Genomic DNA, 22,660 nt, shown 5'->3' with positions numbered 1-22,660 from the left:
ATCAAATGATTGTTGTAGAGCTCTTTGTATAATTTCGTATAGGTCATGGGAATAGGGTCAAAAACAGGTCTTTCATGAGTGGTTCGTTGCTCCCGCGAGCCACCAGCAGGGTTAGTTGGGCGAATTTATGGTCTTGGGGTAGGTTGAATGTTAGAACCGTACATGGTATTTTGGGGTTTATGAGAGGTTTGATAGGTTTGGAGGTATGGTGGTTGTGTAAATGATTGGTATGGGTGAAAGGAAGTGTTATTTACAACAGGGTGATATGACTGATATTCTGGTAGGAGGTAGGGTGAATAACCTCTAAACTGTTGTCTATCAAAGCTCACAGCCTGAGCTTCAGTTTCTTTCTTCTTCGGGATTCTTTTGCCAGATGCTTCATTTCTTTCTAGCTTACCATTCTTGATGGCACTCTCAATGATCTCTCCTGAGATTACCATATCAGTAAAATTTTTTGTTGCATTCCCTATCATCTTTTCATAATAGAGAGGTTTTAAAGTGCTAACAAACAGCACTGTGGTCTTTTTCTTCGTCAGTGGAGGTTGTACCTATGAAGCAATATCTCTCCACCTCTGGGCATACTCTTTAAAGGACTCGTTTGACTTTTTTTCCAAATTCTGTAAAGACAAACGATCTGGGGCCAAATCGATGATATGTCGATACTGATTGATAAAGTCATGTGCCATATTGCTTCAAGAGCGAATGCGAGTCCTGTCCAGCTGAACATACCATCTGGCCGTAGAGCCAGTAAGATTGTCTTGGAAAACATGCATCAAGAGTTTCTCATCATGAGCATGAGCTGCCATCTTCCTGCAATACATGGTGATGTGGGTTTTAGGGCATTTTGTACCGTCATATTTTTTAAATTTCAGTACTTTGAACTTATGAGGGATAACCACATCAGGAACTAGGCAGAGCCCAGCAGCATCAACTGACCCATAGAAGCTAAATCCTTCCACAGCCCTTAGCCTTTGCTCTAGCATGCTAATTTTGGAACTTTCCTTAGCTTCCACTCTCATCTTTTCCTTCTCCTTTTCTTTTAAATCATCTAGATCAGGAATTGGTTTTGCTGCCTTTTCAGTGAAGACAGGATTTATATAGCTATTATACTGCCCTGGGTTGAAAGCTGATGGCATTCCAGGATATGTTGGATATGCGAAGTGTTACGGTGGGACCTCTTTAGTAGACTAAGCTTGAGGTGGGCCAAAACTTGAAGGGTACAGGGGGTCAGCTATTTCTTGTAATGGGGGAATTTGCTGGCTTGTACTTCCTTCAACTCCTTTTCTTTTATTCATGTTATTAAGAGCCTCCAGAATCTTACTCAGCTCACTTTCAATCTTCTCTTATGCTTTTTTTAGTTTTTCAAATCTATGGGAACTTTCTTCCTCCATTTGCCTTGCTCTGAATCTTGTGTTGTATGGATGAGCAGGGTTTTCGCTAGATGGAGCTATCCTGGAACCTTGAGTACCATATCTTAGAATTAGTAAATTTGCATGATCATCACATGGTTATTTTGTTAAGTGTAATGAATGAGAATGCAATGAATGAAAAATGCATGTATGCAAAGAACATTTGCCTTAAAACGGTATTCAACTAAAAAAATTTCATTTATTCCAAAAAACTTTGGTCTACATTGAGTTTATCATCCTAGCATTATAGCCATAAAATTGTTTGATCTGTTCATACTGGGCCTTGGCTTCTTCTATGAAGTTCAAGAGACGTTGTCCATGTTCTCCTACTGGGGCCACCACTTGTCTTAATGCTTTTGCCTCTTCCACCATCTCTCTTGCCTTACACACCCCTTTATGAATTTGGCTTGTTAAGTGCTCAATGTATTTCTGCCTTCCTAGGTTCTCTCTTTTACCACACCAGACTTGGTATGATAATTCTCTATGTTCTCTAACCAATGCAGCGATATGGTCTCTTTGTTCTTTCAACCTTTGACTTAGCCCGCTCAAATAACTGTTTAGCATGTTAATCTCTGCCTGTGCTTCAGTACTTTCTTCTTCCAACTCGGCATACTCTTGTTTCAGTCTTGTATTTTCCTCAGTCAGCTCGACAATGGTTATCTCTTTGGCTCTTTCTCTCACACATAGCCTCTTATGCTCTTGGTGTAACTTTGCTAAATCTTCAGTAGCTGTATCACGTTCTCTAGCAGTCTTGTGAACTTTAACTTCATAATTTTTGGCTCTACCTTTCCACTGGGCTTTTTCTTTTTGAAGTTCTTAAATCTCTTTCTTTAACTTGATCTTTTCAAACTCAAATTCTTTTGTTGCCAGCTCTAACTCTGATGGTATCTCTTCAAGCTTTTCTTCTGTCGGTGGTTGAGAGACTTTATAAGTGAATACCATTTCTTGTCTTCTCTTTGTTCTCCAAACCAAGTAACCTGGAGTGACTTTTTCAATGAATGGTCCAGGACTCACTCTTTGGGGATTTTTCCATGCTTTGATCATTTCATTCATCCTCTGAAATGCTTTAGGCTCCCTGTAAGAGAAATCTAACTGATGAAGCCCATAAGTCATAGGAATGAACTGTTCTCCTCCCAATTGCCTCCTCACTAGGAGTGGTGCATAATTCATCACTCCCCATAAACCCAGAAGCAGAACCACTGTACTATCCCCACATTGGTATAACATAGGCTCTCGATTCATCCATGGGGCTAACCATCTCACCCTGGCACCTTCCAACTTTTGCAAGAAAGTTATCCATTCTTGTTTAGACTTTTGCTTTGACCACCCACTTTCGCAGAACTCTTTGATCGAAAAGTGATTACGGATATAAATCTTCGAGAAAGTACCATTTCTTTGTTCAAAATGGCTTTTCATCCACACGTACAATAGCTGTATGCATCCTATGAAGCGCCCTCCATTCCGACGACAATAACTCAAAGATCTGATAGTCTCTGCTAATATTACCGTTGAAGGATTATAGCCATTGATCACACTTTCAAAGAAATCAACCACCGCTATCTCAATATGTCTCAAAACTTTTGGGAAGATCACCAGTCCGTATATTGCCAAGGTAAATATGTCTAATCCCCGTTCTTCATTGGCATGTTACATCAAAAACTCATGAAAGAACTTCTAAGGTAGGCAACCTGTTCCTGTTTTTTCTTTGTATGAGAATCCACAACTTCCTTGTCTATCCCCATAAGTTGAGCCAGACTTTTATGAAATCTTGACTTATGCTTTTTGACATATATCTTGTCAGGAGTCTTTAGATGCAAACCCAATAAGATCGAATATTCTTCTATGGTGAGAGTCATATCAGCTTCGTTAAAGATGAAACACCTGTATGCAGGATCCCAGAATTGTGTTGCAGCTCTAATTAGTTGATCATCAATAGCCACTGCTAGAAGGTGTGCTATATGCCCATGTTTCTGACAAAACTGCTCTTGTTTTGATGGACTCATCTTCTTCCAAATACCACTAAATCTTCTAAATTGTTCTGTTTGAGGAGGATAGATGTTTCTTGAGACAAAGTAGACTCATACCCAATTGGCAAGCAATCTCCCATCTTCAGTTGAGTTTTTTCTGACTGGGCCCTTACTTCATTGGGTGTCCCACAAGGTGCTAATACTGATGAAGAACAAACTAGGCGTTCATTGGTGTCCATGAAAAAAATTTTGTTGAAGACCGTTTTTCAGGCAAATGTTCTTTATGCAACTTTATGATATGCGCATAAACCAATGCAAAAGGAAAAAAAAAAGGTTAGTATACCCAGAAAAAGAATAAATAACTAAATAAATTTAAACATCATATAAAGTAAAAGGGATGAATCCTATGCTTTTGGTTAATTCTATCAAGGAAGAGTGATGGCTCTATCTATGGGTTAGGCACTCTTAAGGTTTACTATATGTGGTTTTAAGGGTCAAAGTCTAAAGGTCCTCAAATTGTTCCTTACATCATTGTCCATCACAGACTAGTAAGGCACCCTAATCCTCACCCATTATAGGCTACAAGCGGAAAAGGTTCAATTTGCGTGGGAGTATTTCGCTAGCCACTGCGGAGGCATTAGACCTCACGAAAGCAATAGGTACTTTACTCCCTCCTAGAGGGACAGAGCTCGGGTATAAAGCTCATGTTATGCACATGCACATGAATGACATAATTGACAAAGTGAATAAACATGAATGAACAATAATACATATATACAAAAAGGTTCAATTTTATTAGGCTTTTGGATAACACAAATTATTTGCTGGCCTGACTCGGCGAAATCCCCAGCGGAGTCATCAAGCTGTCATAACATCTAGATCCGGGGATCTATCGCTAGACATTGACTTTTAGGAGTCGCCACCAATCTTTTTTATCTAGGTGCGATTGGCCACCTAAAGAATCTGTCCTTTCAGGGAACACCTAAGTTTAAGGGTCCCTAAAAGAATAGGTTCAGGTCTACAAACCAAAACAGGGTTCGGGAGTTCGGTTACGTGTGAGGAAGGTTATAGCACCCTCACAACGCCCATCAAAAGATGGTACCAGCTTAAATTTGTGTTATCTAAAAGCCTTAAAATTTTACCAAGTAATTAATTATTGGAAAATTTTCTCAATTGACTCTAATACTTTTAGCAGAAAATTGAGAAAATTCCCTCACCTCAAGAGTATGCAAGAAAAACTACTGTTTCACTTACAGAGGCTCCGTCGTCGGATTAATTAAAGAAAAATCAAAATCAAAATCAAAATAGAAAGGAAGGAGAGGATGATTGTTCTTGTGTAGGGAAAATTGATACTTTCAACTTTTCCCTAAAAATATTTTTTTTTTGAAAATTTACTTTTAAGGAAAATTGATACTTTCAACTTTTCCCTAAAAATATTTTTTTTTGGAATTTTATTTTTAAGGAAAATTGATACTTTCAACTTTTCCTCAAAAATCTTTTTTTTTTTTTTGAAACTTTGATTTCCAAGGAAAATTGATACTTTCAACTTTTCCCCAAAAATATTTTTTGGAAATTTATTTCTAAGGAAAATTGATACTTTCAACTTTTCCTCAAAAATATTTTTTTTTGAAACTTTGATTTCCAAGGAAAATTGATACTTTCAACTTTTCCTTAAAAATCCTTTTTTTGAAAATTTATTTTTAAGGAAAATTGATACTTTAAACTTTTCCCCAAAAATATTTTTTGGAAATTTATTTCTAAGGAAAATTGATACTTTCAACTTTTCCTCAAAAGTATTTTTTTTATTTTTATTTAAAGAATATAAAACAAAATAAAAGTAAAAGTAAATAAAGAAGAAAAAAAATAAATAAAGAAAAGTAAAACAAAAATAAAAATAAGATAAAGATAAAAAATATTAAATAAATCTAATCTAATAAATAAAAAAATAGAAAAACAAATAAACAAATAAATGAAAAAAAAAAAAACCTGGAGCGGCTCGGATCGCGGCTCGGCTCAAGGAAGAGAAAACGGCTCGAGGGGCGGCTTGGGAAGCTCGGCTCGGCTCGGCTTGGCTCGGAGGGGGGCAGGCACGCGCGGGTCAGAAACGGGTCGAAACCTTCTCCTCTTTCTCTCTCTTCTTCCTTTTTCCTCTGCCTTTTCTCTAAAACCTGAAGAACACTGGTGGAATTTTCGTCGGATTCTGAAAAAAGTCACCGGAATCTGGAAATTTCATCGGAAGTTGACTGGAAGATCACCGGTTTCTGAGATTTTTCGTCGAAAACTGGGTTGGTCGCCGAAAACTTCAAGGTTGGCCGGAGTTTTCGTCGAAAAATTCAAACTTCGCCGGAATTTTCGCCGGAATCTGGAAATTTCCCAGAAATTTCCAAAAAAAATTTTTGCCAAAAATTTCTAAAAAATTATTTCCAATCCCTACAGCTATCCTAACTCTTCTCAACCTTCTTCAGCCTTCGAAAACTCTTCTATACACCTATTTTCTCTCAAATTCAGTAGCTTTGCTCACTGTTTTCTTTTTTGTTTTTCAATATGTTCCAGGAGGGTGCCTTTTATAGGGGTTGATCAGGAGTTCCTGATCAATCCCAATTCCTCCTTGGACGGGGATTCAGTCTTTGAATCCAATTGGACTCTTTTGATTGAATCCTCACCCCTAGTAGGATTCTTCAACATTTAATCTTAGCCATCAAAAAAGAAAAAAAAAAGAAAAATAATAATAATACTATAAGATAATCAAACAAAATCAGATGGATGAATAAAATAAAATTAACAGATAATTAAAAATAAAATAAGATAAATCCAAAAATATTTACCAAAGAAAAAAAATGATAATGATAATAATAATATAATAATAATGATAACATAATATTAACAAATACAACTATATAAATAAAATACATATAAATATTAACAGAAAAAATATATATATATATCAATACACAATAATAATAATAATAAATAATAAAATACAAAAAATACAAAAAAAAGAAAAAAAACAATAAAAATAATACCAATTGGGTGTCTACACTGCCGATCCTGCTGCCCCAACCCTCGGTTCGGTCTGATCTTAGACTGGTAATGAACTCCGTATGCCTAAGCCAACCGATGAAACGAACGAGCGGGCAGGCGAGCACTACGCCGGCCAGAGAGGCGGGATGCACAAGCCGTGGATCGATAGGATGGTAGGTGGGTTTAGGCACATCTTCATATTTTTGCCCTGCCAATGCCATTTTTCTGGCTTGTAAATTCATACAATGGTCCCATAAGCCTTCATGTGAAGTTTCATGGCAAGACGACTCGTTTTCTTTTTTTCATGATTTTCGAAACTTTTTACGGTTCGAGATTTTTTTAAAATTTTTTCAGAATGATTTTTGACCCCAAACTTGGTAGATGTGATCCTTGTAATTTTTTTGGCATGCACAAAAAAATTCAGCTAAAAACTCGAACTGTACAAGATTTTGTGACCATTTGAAAAAAGTGTCCCCATTTCAGACACTTTAATGGCTACTGGCAGCAAACCTGTAAAATCTCAAATGCTCTTTAAGGGGGTGCGAGTTCTCGAGGTTTGATGAGGGATAGGGGGCCAATATAAGGGCCAAGTACCAGCACCCATCACACATCATGTGCGCACACCCCCCGGCCCCCCCGATCGTCAGAACCCCAATGCCGCCGGTTAGGTTCTCGACGAAAGTGTCCCGACGAAGAAAAATACGGCACCAGCACATGCCAGAGCCCAGCTTGTGCTGCCGCAACCCTTGGTCCGGTCTGATCTTAGACTGGGAATGAACTCCGTATGCCTAAGTCAACCCACAAAACGAGCATGTGGGCGCTCAGCCGGCCAGAGGGGTGGGATGCGCAAGTTGGGGATCGACCGGGTCCCCCTCTACGTGCTACCGATCTTGCTACCGCAACCCTCAGTCCGGTCCAATCTTAGACTGGGAATGAACTCCATATGCCTAAGCCAACGAATGAAATGAACGGGCGGGCGGGCGGGCACTATACCGGCTAGAGAAGCGGGATTCGTAAGCCGTGGATCAATAAGGTGGTAGGTGGGTTTAGGCACATCTTCATATTTCTACTATGCCAATGCCATTTTTCTGGCTTGTAAATTCATACAATGGTCCCTTAAGCCTTCATGTGAAGTTTCATGGCAAGATGACTCGTTTTCTATTTTTCATGATTTTTGAAACATTTTACGGTTTGGGATTTTTTAATATTTTTTCAGAAGGAGTTTTGGCCCCAAACTTGGTAGACGTGATCCTTGTATTTTTGTTGGCATGCACAAAAAAATTCAGCTATAAACTCGAAGTGTACAAGATTTTGTGACCATTTGAAAAAAGTGTCCCCATTTTAGGCACTTTAATGGCTACTAGCAGCAAACCTGTAAAATCTCAAATGCTCTTTAAGGGGCTGTGAGTGCTCGAGATTTGATGAGGGATAGGGGGCCAATATAAAGGCCAAATACCAGCACCCATTGCACATTATATGCGCACACCCCCCCGATCACCGGAACCCCAATGACGTGGGTCAGGTTCTCCGGAGATGGTGTCCCGACGAAAAAAAAAACGGCACCAGCACATGCCCGAGCCCAGCATGTGCTGCCGCAACTCTCGGTCCGGTCCGATCTTAGACTGAGAATGAACTTCGTATGCTTAGACTGGGAATGAACTCCGTATGCCTAAGTCAACCCATGAAATGAGCGTGCGTGTGCTCAGTCGACCAGAGGGGCGGGATGCGCAAGCCTGGGATCGGTCGAGTCCCCCTTTGCGTCTGCTGATCCTACTACCACAGCCCTTGATTTAGTCTGATATTAGACTGGGAATGAACTCCGTATGCCTAAGCCAACAGACGAAACGAGCGGGCGGGCGGGTGGGCACTACACCGGCCAGAGAGGCGGGATGCGCCAGCCATGGATTGATAGGGTGGTAGGTGGGTTTAGGCACATCTTCATATTTTTGCCATGCCAATGCCATTTTTTTGGCATGTAAATTCATACAATGGTCCCTTAAGCCTTCATGTGAAGTTTCGTGGCAAGACGACTTGTTTTCTATTTTTCATGATTTTTGAAAGTTTTTATAGTTAGGGATTTTTTAAAATTTTTTCAGAAGAAGTTTGGCCCAAACTTGGTAGACGTGATCCTTGTATTTTTTTTGGCGTGCACAAAAAAATTCAGCTATAAACTTGAAGTGTACAAGATTTTGTGACCATTTGAAAAAAGTGTCCCCATTTTAGGCACTTTAATGGCTACTGGCAGTAAACCTCTAAAATCTCAAATGCTCTTTGAGGGGGTGTGAGTTCTCGAGATTTGATGAGGGATAGGGGGCCAATATAAGGGCCAAGTACCAGCACCCATCGTACATCATGTGCGCACACCCCCCCGATCCCCCCGATTGCCGAAACCCCAATGCCGCCGGTCAGATTCTCCGACGATGGTGTCCCGACGAAGAAAAATGCGACACCAGCACATGCCCGAGCCCAGCATGTGCTGCCATAACCCTCGGTCCGATCCGATCTTAGACGGGGAATGAACTCCGTATGCTTAGATTGGGAACGAACTCCGTATGCCTAAGTCAACCCACGAAACGAGCGTGCGGGCGCTCAGCCGGCCAGAGGGGTGGGATGCGTAAGCCGGGGATCGATCGGGTCCCACTTTATGTGCTGTCGATCCTGCTGCCGACACCTTCGGTCTGATCTGATCTTAGACTGGGAATGAACTCCGTATGCCTAAGTCAACCGACGAATCGAGCAGACAGGCGGGCGGGCGGGCGAGCATTACGCCAGCCAGAGAGGCAGGATGCACAAGCCGTGGATCGATAGGGTGGTAGGTGGGTTTAGGCACATCTTCATATTTCTGCCATGCCAATGCCATTTTTTTGGTATGTAAATTCATACAATGGTCCCTTAAGCCTTCATGTGAAGTTTCATGGCAAGACGACTCGTTTTTCATTTTTCACGATTTTTGAAAATTTTTACGGTTCGGGATTTTTTAAAATTTTTTCAGAAGGAGTTTTGGTCCCAAAGTTATAGACGGGATCCTTGTATTTTTATTGGCATGCATAAAAAAATTCAGCTAAAAACTCGAAGTATACAAGATTTTGTGACCATTTAAAAAAAGTGTCCCGACGAAGAAAAATACGACACTAGCACATGCTTGAGCCCAGCATGTGCTGTTGCAACCCTCGGTTCGGTCTGATCTTAGACTGGGAATGAACTTCATATGCTTAGACTGGGAATGAACTCCGTATGCCTAAGTCAACACACGAAACAAGCGTGCGGGCGTTCAGCCGGCCAAAGGGGCAGGATGCGCAAGCCGGGGATCGATCGGGTCCCGCTTTGTGGCTGCCATTCCTGCTGCCGCAACCCTCGATCCGGTTTGATCTTAGACTGGGAATTAACTCCGTATGCCTAAGCCAACCGACGAAACGAGCGGGCGTGCAGGCGGGCACTACGCCGGGTAGAGTTGCGGGATGCGCAAGCCGTGGATCGATAGGGTGGTAGGTGGGTTTAGGCACATCTTCATATTTCTGCCATGCCAATGCCATTTTTCTGGCTTGTAAATTCATACACTGGTCCCATAAGCCTTCATGTGAAGTTTCATGGCAAGACGACTCATTTTCTATTTTTCACGATTTTTGCAACTTTTTACGGTTTGGAATTTTTTAAAATTTTTTTAGAAGGAATTTTGGACCCAAACTTGGTGAACGTGATCCTTGTATTTTTGTTGGCATCCACAAAAATATTCAGCTAAAAACTCGAAGTGTACAAGATTTTGTGACCATTTGAAAAAAATGTTTCCATTTTAGACACTTTAATGGCTACTGGCAGCAAACCTGTAAAATCTCAAATGCTCTTTAAGGGGGTGTGAGTTCTCGAGGTTTGATGAGGGATAGGGGGCCAATATAAGGGCCAAGTACCAACACCCATCACACATCATGTGCGCACAGCCCCCCCGACCCCCCTGATCACCGGAACCCCAATGCCGCCGGTCAGGTTCTTCGACGATGGTGTCCTGGCGAAGAAAAATGCGACACCAGCACATGCCCGAGCCCAGCATGTGCTGCCGCAACCCTCGGTCCATTTCGATCTTAGACTGGGAATGAACTCTGTATGCTTAGACTGGGAATGAACTCCATATGCCTAAGTCAACCCACAAAATGAGCGTACGGGCGCTCAGCCTGCCAGAGGGTAGGGATGCGCAAGCCGGGGATTGGCCCGGTCCCCCTCTGCATGCTGTCGATCCTGCTGTCGTAACCCTTGGTCTGGTCTGATCTTAGACTGGGACTGAACTCCATATGCCTAAGCCAACCGACGAAACAAGCGGGCGAACGGGCGGGCGGGCGGGCACTACACCGACCAGAGAGGCGGGATGCGCAAGCCATGGATCGATAGGGTGGTAGGTGGGTTTCGGCACATCTTCATATTTTTGCCATGCCAATGCCATTTTTCTGGCTTGTAAATTCATACAATGGTCCCTTAAGCCTTCATGTGAAGTTTCATGGCAAGACGACTCGTTTTCTATTTTTCACGATTTTTGAAACTTTTTACGGTTCGAGATTTTTTAAAATTTTTTCAGAAGGAGTTTTGGCCCCAAACTTGGTAGACGTGATCCTTGTATTTTTTTTGGCATGCATAAAAAAATTCAGCTAAAAACTCGATGTGTACAAGATTTTGTGATCATTTGAAAAAAGTGTCCCCATTTCAGACACTTTAATGGCTACTGGCAGCAAACCTGTAAAATCTCAAATGCTTTTTAAGGGGGTGTGAGTTCTCGAGGTTTGATTAGGGATACGGGGCCAATATAAGGGCCAAGTACCAGCACCCATCACACATCATGTGCACACACCCCCTCGGCCACCCGATCGTCGGAACCCCAATGCTGCCGGTCAGGTTCTTCGACGATGGTGTCCCGGTGAAGAAAAATACGGCACCAGCACATGCCCGAGCCCAGCATGTGCGGCCCCAACCCTCAATTCGGTCTGATCTTAGACTGGGAATGAACTCCGTATGCCTAAGCCAACCGACGAAACGAACGGGCGGGCGAGCACTACGTCGCCCAGAGAGGCGGGATGCGCAAACCGTGGATCGATAGGGTGGTAGGTGGTTTAGGCATATCTTCATATTTCGGCCATGCCAATGCCATTTTTCTGGCTTGTAGATTCATACAATGCTCCCTTAAGCCTTCATGTAAAGTTTCATGGCAACACGACTCGTTTTCTATTTTTCACGATTTTTGAAACTTTTTACGGTTCGAGATTTTTTAAAATTTTTTCAAAAAGTGTTTTGGCCCCAAACTTGGTAGACGTGATCCTTGTATTTTTATTGGCATGCACAAACATATTCAGCTAAAAACTCGAAGTGTACAAGATTTTGTGTCCATTTAAAAAAAATGTCCCCAATTGCAGACACTTTAATGGCTACTGGCAGCAAACCTATAAAATCTCAAATGCTCTTAAAGGGTGTGTGAGTTCTCGAGGTTTGATGAGGGATAGGGGCCAATATAAGGGCCAAGTACCAGCACCCATCGCACATCATGTGCGCACACCCCCCGACCCCCACCGATCGTTAGAACCCCAATGCCGTCGGTCAGGTTCTCCGACGATGGTGTCTCGACAAAGAAAAATGCGGCACCAGCACATGCCCGAGCCCAGCATGTGCTGCCGCAACCCTCGGTTCGGTCCGATCTTAGACTGGGAATGAACTCCGTATGCTTAGACTGGGAATGAACTCCGTATACCTAAGTCAACCCACAAAACGAGCGTGCAGGCGCTCAGTCGGCTAGAGGGGCGGGTACGTAAGTCGAGGATCGATCGGGTCCCCCTCTACATGCTACCGATCCTGCTGCCGTAACCCTCAGTCCGGTCTGATCTTAGACTGGGAATGAACTCTGTATGCCTAAGCCAACCGACGAAACGGGCGGGCGGGCACTACGCCAGCCAGAGAGGCACGATGCGCAAGCCGTGGATCGATAGGGTGGTAGGTGGGTTTAGGCACATCTTCATATTTCTACCATGCCAATGCCATTTTTCTGGCTTGTAAATTCTTACAATGGTCCCTTAAGCCTTCATGTGAAGTTTCATGGCAAGACGACTCGTTTTTAATTTTTCATGATTTTTAAAACTTTTTACGGTTCAGGATTTTTTAAAATTTTTTCAGAAGGAGTTTTGGCCCCAAACTTGGTAGACGTGATCCTTGTATTTTTTTTGGCATGCACAAAAACATTCAGCTAAAAAGTCGAAGTGTACAAGATTTTGTGACCATTTGAAAAAAGTGTAGCCATTTAAGACACTTTAATGGCTGCTGGCAGCAAACCTGTAAAATCTCAAATGCTCTTTAAGGGGGTGTGAGTTCTCGAGGTTTGATGAGGGATAGGGGCCAATATAAGGGCCAAGTACCAGCACCCATCACACATCATGTGCGCACACCCCGCAGCCCCCCCGATCGTCGGAACCCCAATGCCATCGGTCAGGTTCTCTGACGATGGTGACCCGGCTAAGAAAAATGCGGCACCAGCACATTTCCAAGCCCAGCATGTGCTGTCGCAACCCTCAGTGCAGTTCGATCTTAGACTGGGAATAAACTCCGCATGCTTAGACTGGGAATGAACTCCGTATGCCAAGTCAACCAACGAAACGAGCTTGCGGGCACTCAGTCGGCCAGAGGGGATGCGTAAGCTGGGGATCGATCGGGTCCCCCTCTGCGTGTTACCGATCCTGTTGCCGCTACCCCCGATCCAGTCCAATCTTAGACTGGGAATGAAGTCGTATGCCTAATTGAATCGTCGAAACGAGCGGGCAGGCGGGCGGGCACTACGTCGGCCAGAGAGGCGGGATGCGCAATCCAGGGATCGATAGGGTGTTAGGTGGGTTTAGGCACATCTTCATATTTCTGTCATGCCAATTCCATTTTTTTGGATTGTAAATTCACACAATGGTCCCTTAAGCCTTCATGTGAAGTTTCATGGCAAGACGACCCGTTTTTTATTTTTCACGATTTTGAAAACTTTTTACGGCTCGGGATTTTTTAAAATTTTTTCAGAAGAAGTTTTGGCCCCAAACTTGGTAGACGTGATCCTTGTATTTTTGTTGGTATGCACAGAACAATTCAGCTAAAAACTCGAAGTGTATAAGATTTTGTGACCATTTGAAAAAAGTGTCCCCATTTCAGACACTTTAATGGCTACTGGCAGCAAACCTGTAAAATCTCAAATGCTCTTTAAGGGAGTGTGAGTTCTCAAGGTTTGATGAGGGATAGGGGGTGAATATAAGGGCCAAGTACCAGCACCCATCGCACATCATGTGCGTCCACCCCCCCGGCACCCCCGATCGCCGGAACCCCAATGCCATCGGTTAGGTTCTTTGGCGATGGTGTCCGGGCGAAGAAAAATATGGCACTAGCACATGCCCTAGCCCAGCATGTGCTGCCGGAACCCTCGGTCCGATCCGATCTTAGACTAGGAATGAACTCCGTATGCTTAGACAAGGAATGAACTCCGTATGCCTAAGTCAACCCACGAAACGAGCGTGCGGGTGCTCAGTCGGCCAGAGGGGCGGGATGCGCAAGCCGAGGATCAATCGGGTACCCATCTGTGTGCTGTCGATCCTGCTACTGCAACCCTCAGTCTGTTCTAATCTTAGACTGGGAATGAACTCCGTATGCCTAAGCCAACCGACGAAACGAGCGGGCAGGCACTACACCGACCAGAGAGGCGGGATGCGCAAGCCGTGGATCAATAGGGTGGTAGGTGGGTTTAGGAACATCCTCATATTTCTGCCATGCCAATGCCATTTTTCTGGCTTGTAAATTCATACAATGGTCCCTTAAGCCTTCATGTGAAGTTTCATGGCAAGACGACTCGTTTTCTATTTTACATGATTTTTTAAACTTTTTACGGTTCGGGATTTTTTAAAATTTTTTCAGAAGGATTTTTGGCCCAAAACTTGGTAGACGTGATCCTTGTATTTTTGTTGGCATGCACAAAAAAATTCAGCTAAAAACTCGAAGTGTACAAGATTTTGTGACCATTTGAAAAAAGTGTCCCCATTTTAGACACTTTAATGGCTACTGGCAGCAAACCTGTAAAATCTCAAATGCTCTTTAAGGGGTGTGAGTTCTTGAGGTTTGATGAGGGATAGGGGGCCAATATAAGGGCCAAGCACCAGCACCCATCGCACATCATGTGCGCACACCCCCCTCGTCCCCCGATCGCCGGAACCCCAATGCTGCTGGTCAGGTTCTCCGACGATGGTGTCCCGATGAAGAAAAATGCAGCACCAGCACATTCCCGAGCCCAGCATCTGCTGTTGCAACCCTCGGTTCGGTCCGATCTTAGACTGGGAATGAACTCCGTATGCTTAGACTGGGAATGAACTCCGTATGCCTAAGTCAACCCATGAAACGAGCGTGCGAGCCCTCAACCGGCCAGAGGGGCAGGATGCGCAAGTTGGGGATCAGCTGGGTCCCCCTCTGCGTGCTGCCGATCCTGCTGTTGTAACCCTCGATCTGGTCTGATCTTAGACTAGGAATGAACTCTGTACGCCTAAGCCAACAGACGAAACGAGCGAGCGAGCGGGCGGGCACTACGTCGGCCAGAGAGACGAGATGCGCAAGCCGTGGATCGATAGGGTGGTAGGTGGGTTTAGGCACATCTTCATATTTTTGCCATGCCAATGCCATTTTTTTGGCTTGTAAATTCATACAATGGTCCCTTAAGCCTTCATGTGAAGTTTCTTGGCAAGATGTCTCGCTCTCTATTTTTCACGATTTTTGAAACTTTTTACGGTTCGAGATTTTTTAAAATTTTTTCAGAAAGAGTTTTTCCCCCAAACTTGGTAGACGTGATCCTTGTATTTTTGTTGGCATGGACAAAAAAATTCAGCTAAAAAATTGAAGTGTACAAGATTTTGTGTCCATTTGAAAAAAGTGTCCCCATTTCAGACACTTTAATTGCTACTAGCAGCAAACCTGTAAAATCTCAAATGCTCTTTAAGGGGGTGTGAGTTCTCAAGGTTTGATGAGGGATAGGGGGCCAATATAAGGGCCAAGTACGAGCACCCATCACACATTATGTGAGCACACCCCCCGGCCCCCCCGATCGCCGGAGCACCAATGCTGTCGGTCAGGTTCTCCGGCGATGGTGTCCCGATGAAGAAAAATACGGCACCAGCACATTCTCGAGCCCAGCATCTGCTATGGCAACCCTCGGTCCAATCCGATCTTAGACTGGGAATGAACTCCGTATGCTTAGACTGGGAATGAACTCCGTATGCCTAAGTCAACCCATGAAACAAGCGTACGGGCACTCAACCGGCCAGAGGGGCGGGATGCGCAAGCCGGGGATCAGCTGGGTCCCCCTCTTCGTGCTGCCGATCCTGCTGCTGCAACCCTCAGTCCGGTCTGATCTTAGACTAGGAATGAACTCCGTATGCCTAAGCCAACCGATGAAACGAGCGAGCGGGCGGGCGGGCACTACGTCGGCCAGAGAGGCGGGATGCGCAAGTCGCGGATCGATAGGGTGGTAGGTTGGTTTAGGGACATCTTCATATTTCTACCAGGCCAATGCCATTCTTCTGGCTTGTAAATTCATACAATGGTCCCTTAAGCCTTCATATGAAGTTTCATGGCAAGATGTCTCGCTCTCTACTTTTCACGATTTTTGAAACTTTTTACGGTTCGAGATTTTTTAAAATTTTTTCAGAAAGATTTTTTCCCCCAAACTTGGTAAGCGTGATCCTTGTATTTTGTTGGCATGCACAAAAAAATTCCGCTAAAAAATTGAAGTGTACAAGATTTTGTGTCCATTTGAAAAAAGTGTCCCCATTTCAGACACTTTAATGGCTACTGGCAGCAAACCTGTAAAATCTCAAATGCTCTTTAAGGGGGTGTGAGTTCTCGAGGTTTGATGAGGGATAGGGGGCCAATATAAGGGCCAGGTACCAGCACCCATCGCACATTATGTGCGCACACCCCCCGGCCCCCCCGATCGTCAGAACTCCAATGCCGTCGGTTAGGTTCTTCAACGATGGTGTCTCGACGAAGAAAAATGCAGCACCAGCACATGCTCGAGCCCAGCATGTGCTGTTGCAACCCTCGATCCGGTCTGATCTTAGACTGGGAGTTAACTCCGTATGCTTAGACTGGGAATAAACTCCGTATGCCTAAGTCAACCCACGAAACGAGCGTGCGGGTGTTCAGCCGGCCAAAGGGGCGGGATGTACAAGCTGGGGATCGATCGGGTCCCCCTCTTCGTGCTGTCGATCCTGCTGTCGCAACCCTCGGTTCGGTCTGATCTTAGATTGGGAATGAACTTCGTATGCCTAAGCCAACCGATGAAACGAGCGGGCGGGCGGGCGGGCACTATGCCGGCCAGAAAGGCGAGATGCGCAAGCCGTGGATCGATAGGGTGGTAGGTGGGTTTTGGCACATCTTTAAATTTCTGCCATGCCACTGCCATTTTTTTGGCTTGTAAATTCATACAATGGTCCCTTAAGCCTTCATGTGAAGTTTCATGGCAAGACGACTCGTTTTCTATTTTTCATGATTTTTGAAACTTTTTACGGCTCGAGATTTTTTAAAATTTTTTCAGAAGGAGTTTTGGCCCCAAACTTGGTAGACATGATCCTTGTATTTTTGTTGGCATGCACAAAACAATTCAGCTAAAAACTCGAAGTGTACAAGATTTTGTGACCATTTGAAAAAAGTGTCCCATTTCAGACACTTTAATGGGTACTTGCAGCAAACCTGTAAAATCTCAAATGCCCTTTAAGGGGGTGTGAGTTCTCAAGGTTTGATGAGGGATAGGGGGCCAATATAAGGGTCAAGTACGAGCACCCATCACACATCATGTGAGCACACCCCCCCGGCCCCCTGATCACCGGAACCCTAATGCCTCCAGTTAGGTTCTTCGACGATGGTGTCCCGACGAAGAAAAATATGGCACCAGCACATGCCCGAGCCCAGCATGTGCTGCCGCAACCCTCGGCCTGAACTGATCTTAGACTGGGAATTAACCCCGTATGCCTAAGTCAACCCATGAAACGAGCGTACGGGCGCTCAGTCGGCCAAAGGGGCGGGATGCACAAGTCGGGGATCGGTTGGGTCCCTCTCTGCATGCTGCCGATCCTTCTGCCGCAACCCTCGGTCTGATCCAATCTTAGACTGGGAATGAACTTCGTATGCCTAAGCCAACCAATGAAACGAGCGAGCGGGTGGGCAGGCGGGCACTACGCCGGCCAGAGAGGCGACATGCGCAAGCCGTGGATCGATGGGTGGTACATGGGTTTAGGAACATCTTCACATTTTTGCCATGCCAATGCCATTTTTCTGGCTTGTAAATTCATACAATGGTCCCTTAAGCCTTCATGTGAAGTTTCATGGCAAGACGACTCGTTTTCTATTTTTCACGACTTTCAAAACATTTTACGGTTCGAAATTGTTTAAAATTTTTTCAGAAAGAGTTTTGGCCCCAAACTTGGTAGACGTGACCCTTGTATTTTTGTTGGTATGCACAAAAAAATTCAGCTAAAAACTCGAAGTGTACAAGATTTTGTGACCATTTGAAAAAAGTGTCCCCATTTCAGACACTTTAATGGCTACTGGCAGCAAACCTGTAAAATCTCAAATGCTCTTTAAAGGGTGTGAGTTCTTGAGGTTTGATGAGGGATAGGGGGCCAGTATAAGGGCCAAGTACGAGCACCCATCGCACATCCTGTGCGCACACCCGTCGGCCCCCCCGATCGTCGGAACCCCTAATGTCGCCGGTCCGATTCTCCGGCGATGGTGTCTCGACAAAGAAAAATGCGGCACCAGCACATGCTCGAGCCCAGCATGTGCTGCCGCAACCCTCAGTCCGATCCAATCTTAGACTGGGAATGAACTCCGTATGCTTAGACTGGGAATTAACTCCGTATGCCTAAGTCAACCCACGAAACGAGCGTGCGGGCGCTAAGCTGGCCAGAGGGGTGGGATGCGCAAGTCGGGGATCGGCTAGGTCCCCCTCTGCGTGCTGTCGATCTTGCTGCTGCAACCCTCAGTCCGGTCCAATCTTAGAATGGGAAAGAACTCTGTATGCCTAAGCCAATCGACGAAACGAGTGGGCGGACGGGCGGGCACTACGCCGGCCAGAGAAACGGGATGCGCAAGTCGTGGATCGATAGGGTGCTAGGTGGGTTTAGGCACATCTTCATATTTCTGCCATGCCATTGCCATTTTTCTGGCTTGTATATTCATACAATGGTCCCTTAAGCCTTCATGTGAAGTTTCATGGCAAGACGACTCGTTTCCTATTTTTCATGATTTTTGAAACTTTTTACGGTTCGGGATTTTTTAAAATTTTTTCAGGAGGAGTTTTGGCCCTAAACTTGGTAAACATGATACTTGTATTTTTTTTTGCATGCACAAAACAATTCAGCTAAAAATTTGAAGTGTACAAGATTTTGTGACCATTTGAAAAAAGTGTCCCAATTTCAGACACTTTAATAGCTACTGGCAGCAAACCTGTAAAATCTCAAATGCTTTTTAAGGGGGTGTGAGTTCTCCAGGTTTGATGAGGGATAGGGGGCCAATATAAGGGCCAAGTACCAACACCCATCGCACGTCATGTGCGCACACCCCCCACGGCCCCCCGATCGCCGGAACCCCAATGTCGACGGTCAGGTTCTCCAACGATGGTGTCCCGACGAGGAAAAATGCAGCACCAGCACATGCCCGAGCCCAGCATGTGCTGTCGCAACCCTCGATCTGGTCCGATCTTAGACTGGGAATGAACTCCGTATGCCTAAGTCAACCCATGAAACGAGCGTGCGGGCGCTCAGCCGGCCAGAGGGGCGGGATGCACAAGTCAGGGATCGACCAGGTCCCCTTCTTCATGTTGCCGATCCTACTGCAGTAACCCTCGGTCTGGTCTGATCTTAGACTGGGAATGAACTCCATATGCTTAAGCCAACCGACGAAAGGAGCGGACGGGCGGGTAGGCACTCCTCCGACCAGAGAGGCGGGATGCGCAAGCCATTCATCGATAGGGTGGTAGGTGGGTTTAGGCACATCTTCATATTTCTGCCATGCCAATTCCATTTTTCTGGCATGCCAATTCCATTTTTCTGGCTTGTAAATTCATACAATGGTCCCTTAAGCCTTCATGTGAAGTTTCATGGCAAGATGACTCGTTTTCTATTTTTCATAATTTTCAAAACTTTTTATGGTTCGGGATTTTTTAAAATTTTTTCAGAAAGAGTTTTTCCCCCAAACGTGGTAGACGTGATCCTTGTATTTTTGTTGGCATGCACAAAAACATTCAGCTAAAAACTCGAAGTGTACAAGATTTTGTGACCATTTGAAAAAAGTGTCCTCATTTCAAACATTTTAATGGCTACTGGCAGCAAACCTGTAAAATGTCAAATGCTCTTTAAGGGGGTGTGAGTTCTGGAGGTTTGATGAGGGATAGGGGGCCAATATAAGGGCCAAGTACCAGCACCCATCGCACATCATGTGCGCACACCCACCCCGGCCCCCCTGATAGCCGGAACCCCAAAGCCGTCGGTCAGGTTCTCCGACGATGGTGTCCCGACGAAGAAAAATGCGGCACCAGCACATGACCAAGCCCAGCATGTGCTGCATCAACCCTCGCTCTGGTCCGATCTTAGACTGGGAATGAACTTCATATGCTTACACAGGGAATGATCTCTGTATGCCTAAGTCAACCCATGAAATGAGCGTGCGGGCGCTCGGTTGGCTAGATGGACGGGATGCGCAAGTTAGGGATCGACCAGGTCCCCCTCTATGTGCTGCCGATCCTACTGTTGCAACCCTCACTCCGGTTCGATCTTAGACTGGTAATGAACTCTGTATGCCTAAGCCAACCGACGAAACGAGCGGGCGGGCGTGCGGGCACTACGCCGACCAGAGAGGCGGGATGCGCAAGCCGTGGATCGATAGGGTGGTAGGTCGGTTTAGGCACATCTTCATATTTCTGCCATGCCAATCCCATATTTTTGGCTTGTAAATTCATACAATGGTCCCTTAAGCCTTCATGTGAAGTTTCATGGCAAGACGACTCGTTTTCTATTTTTAACGATTTTTGAAACTTTTTACGGTTCGAGATTTTTTAAAATTTTTTCAGAAGGAGTTTTTGCCCCAAACATTTTAGACGTGATCCTTGTATTTTTTTTGGCATGCACAAAAAGATTCAGCTAAAAACTCGAAGTGTACAAGATTTTGTGACCATTTGAAAAAAGTGTCCCCATTTCAGACACTTTAATGGCTACTGGCAGTAAACCTGTAAAATCTCAAATGCTCTTTAAGCGAGTGTGAGTTCTCGTGGTTTGATGAGGGATAGGGGGCCAATATAAGGGCCAAGTACCAGCACCCACCGCACATCATGTGCGTACACCCCCTGGCCCCCCCGATCATCGAAACCCCAATGCCGCCGGTCAGGTTATCTGGCGATGGTGTCCCGGTGAAGAAAAATACGACACCAGCACATGCCTGAGCCCAGCATGCGCTACCGTAACCCTCGGTCTAATCTGATCTTAGACTGGGAATGAACTACGTAAGCTTAGACAAGGAATGAACTCCGTATGCCTAAGTCAACCCACGAAACAAGCGTGCGGGCGCTCAACCGGCAAGTGGGGCAGGATGCACAAGACGAGGATCGGCTGAGTCCCCCTCTGCATGCTACCGATCCTACTACCATAACCCTCGGTCTAGTCTGATCTTAGACTGGGAATGAACTCTGTATGCCTAAGCCAACTGACGAAACGAGCAGGCGGGCAGGCGGGCACTACGCCAGTCAGAGAGACGGGATGCGCAAGGCGTGGATCGATAGGGTGGTAGGTGGGTTTAGGCACATCTTCATATTTCTACCATGCCAACACCATTTTTCTGGCTTGTAAATTCATACAATGGTCCCTTAAGCCTTCATGTGAAGTTTCATGGCAAGACGACTCGTTTTCTATTTTTCACAATTTTCAAAACTTTTTACGGTTCGGGATTTTTTAAAATTTTTTCAGAAGGAGTTTTAGCCCCAAACTTGGTAGACGTGATCCTTGTATTTTTGTTGGCATGCATAAAAAATATTCAGCTAAAAACTCGAAGTGTACAAGATTTGTGACCATTTGAAAAAAGTGTCCCCATTTCAGACACTTTAATGGCTACTGGCAGTAAACTTGTAAAATCTCAAATGCTCTTTAAGGGGGCGTGAGTTCTCGAGGTTTGATGAGGGATAGGGGGCCAATATAAGCGCCAAGTACCAGCACCCATCGTACATCAAGTGCGCATACCCTCCCCCTGGCCCTCTCGATTGTCGAAACCCCAATGCCGTCGATCAGGTTCTCCGAGGATGGTGTCCCAACGAAGAAAAAAGCGACACCAGCACATGCTCGAGCCCAGCATGTGCTGTCGCAACCCTCGGTCCGATCCGATCTTAGACTGGGAATGAACTCCGTATGCTTAGACTGGGAATGAACTCCGTATGCCTAAGTCAACCTATGAAACTAGCGTGCGGGCGCTCAGCCGGCCAGAGGGGTGGGATGCGCAAGTCGGGGATCGACCGGGTCCCCCTCTCTGTGCTGTCGATCCTACTACCATAAACCTCGGTCTGGTCTGATCTTAGACTGAGAATGAACTCCGTATGCCTAAGCCAACTGACGAAATGAGCGGACGGACGGGCGGGCACTACGCCGGCCAGAGAGGCGGGATGCTTAAGCCGTTCATCGATAGGGTGGTAGGTGGGTTTAGGCACATCTTCATATTTTTGCCGTGCCAATGCCATTTTTCTGGTTTGTAAATTCATACAATGGTCCTTTAAGCCTTCATGTGAAGTTTCATGGCAAGACGACTTGTTTTTTATTTTTCATTATTTCCAAAACTTTTTAGGGTTTGGGATTTTTTTAAATTTTTTCAGAAGGATTTTTGGCCCAAAACTTGGTGGACGTGATCCTTGTATTTTTGTTGGCATGCACAAAAAAATTCAGCTAAAAACTCGAAGTGTACAATATTTTGTGATCATTTGAAAAAAGTGTCCCCATTTCAGACACTTTAATTGCTACTGGCAGCAAACCTGTAAAGTCTCAAATGCTATTTAAGGGGGTGTGAGTTCTCGAGGTTTGATGAGGGATAGGGGGCCAAAATAAGGGCCAAGTACCAGCACCCATCGCACATCATGTGCGCACATCGCCCTGGCCCCCCCGATCGTCGGAACACCAATGTCGTCGGTCCTGTTCTCCAGCGATGGTGTCCTGGTGAAGAAAAATACAGCACCAGCACATGCCTGAGCCCAGC

Source organism: Durio zibethinus, chromosome 6 (assembly GCF_047325235.1).
Source record: "Durio zibethinus cultivar Kanyao isolate XHJ-2024 chromosome 6, ASM4732523v1, whole genome shotgun sequence".
NCBI lineage: Eukaryota > Viridiplantae > Streptophyta > Magnoliopsida > Malvales > Malvaceae > Durio > Durio zibethinus.
Note: the sequence above shows the minus strand (reverse complement) of the source record.